Source organism: Aptenodytes patagonicus, chromosome 11, assembly GCF_965638725.1.
Source record: "Aptenodytes patagonicus chromosome 11, bAptPat1.pri.cur, whole genome shotgun sequence".
Classification (NCBI taxonomy): Eukaryota; Metazoa; Chordata; class Aves; order Sphenisciformes; family Spheniscidae; genus Aptenodytes; species Aptenodytes patagonicus.
In genome coordinates, this window is record NC_134959.1 from 2,848,259 (window position 1) to 2,850,051 (window position 1,793).

Below are 1,793 nucleotides of genomic sequence, written 5' to 3' on the forward strand. Positions count from 1 at the left end.
AGCGGGATGGGTCACCCCCCCCCCAGCTACCCCGGCCGGGGGCATCCCCAAGTCCCCCCGGGGTGGATGGAGGCGTTGGGACAGCACCGCAAACAGCCAGAGCAGGGTCCCCGCTGGGGACCTAGCAGATTGAATGCTTTTCTTTAAGCTTCTTGGGCGGGATATCAGCTTCTCCAGCTGGGCACGGGTGTGAGTCCTCAGCAATCCCCTTTTGCAACCATTTCCTTGCCTGCGGCTGGGTTGTTTCACATAGGAGAGGGCTCAGGGCGGCAAGGTGGAATTACAGCATTACAGACAAAGCCTTAATATAATCTTCTCTGCATGAACGGCATTGCAGGGGGGAGACACGGAGAACGTTCTGCAGAGCGGGCTTCAAATGAGGCAAGCTGCAGTTCAGGATGTACGCTGAATTGCTTCATCACCGCTCCTAATGGCTTAACCAACAAAATCCATATTCATAAATCAAAACAGGAGCGTGAGCGACCTCTGTTCAGCTCTGCTGCCGAGCTGCGGTGCATTCAGAAATAAGGGCAGATTATATATTGCAGGCAGCAGCTCTGTATATATCTTCTGCAGCTGCCACGACTTGGCCTTGGTATTTACTGAGCCCAAGGAGAGATGATACAATCAAATCTGTCTGTCGGCGTCTGAAGGATTAGCTGAGTCAACCGGGGAAAAGCTGAGCTAATTTATCACGCTATTTTCAGTACTGAAATGCACCCTGGACGTAATTTCACCCTCAATTACAGATCCCACAGTTCTACAGAACATGATTATCAAAAATGTTCTTTTTCAATGTATTCAGTGTTTGGATTTGGGCGTTGCAGCGGCGTGGTGGCAGCTCTGCAGCCACGGCTAGCCGATGAGATCCGGGAAGTGGAACCAGCGGAGAGATAAAATGAATGTATCTGTTCTCTCTGGCCAAGGAAAGCGTGGTGCAGGAAGGAGAGCATCACAGATGTGTTGGCAGAAGGACCTGGCAGTCTCTCGCCCACCATGGAGGGCTGTTGCCAGCACCGGGTCAGATCAGCTGCGGCTTTTTCTGTCCCCCCAAGGACAGAGAATCCACCGTTTTCCACCCTGAAGCCCCTAAAGTGTCATTGCAAAGTCCAGCACAAAGTCTGGCTCTGCCCTTTTGCAGCTGCCCTTCGGGTATCTCCCCCCTGAGCCAGGCGAGCATCCCCTGCGACGCCAATGCCAGCCCCAAACCCTCTGGTAGCCCTGGCTGGACCCTCCCCAGCATCAAAACATCCCCAAACCGGGGCCCGCTCTCCCGGGACAGCCTCCCCGGCAGCACGCCGAGGGCACAGCAGCCTCCCTGCCGCAGCCAGCCCAGGCTCGCAGCATCCCCCCGGCCGATGCCCTTCGGCATCTGCAGTCAGATGCATTTCAGCCACCCTGATTTAACTCCCTCTGCAAAATTTGGGCGGTTGGTGGCAATGCCACACAGTGCCTGCCGCGGGCTGATGTGTTGGGTCTCTGCCGGGGAGATGTCCCAGGAAATAAGCCATTTCAAGGGAAAAAACCGAACGAAAAAATCAAACCAAGGTGAACTGCAAGGAATCTGCAGTCTTAACAAAAATTCTCTCTGTTTTACCCAAAGTTTAGCCATTTGCTGGTGAGTTTGGCAGCCGCGGAGGAACCGGGCTTTGCAGGGATCCCTCGGGGCTGTGGGCCTGGCTGGTTTCCCAGCCCAGTGCGGGTGAAGGCAGCGGCTTGGTGTGACGGAGGGGCCAAAAATAGAAACTTTACCGTGAGCGGAGAGGAATAATACTTTTCCCGAAGCCGTGCAA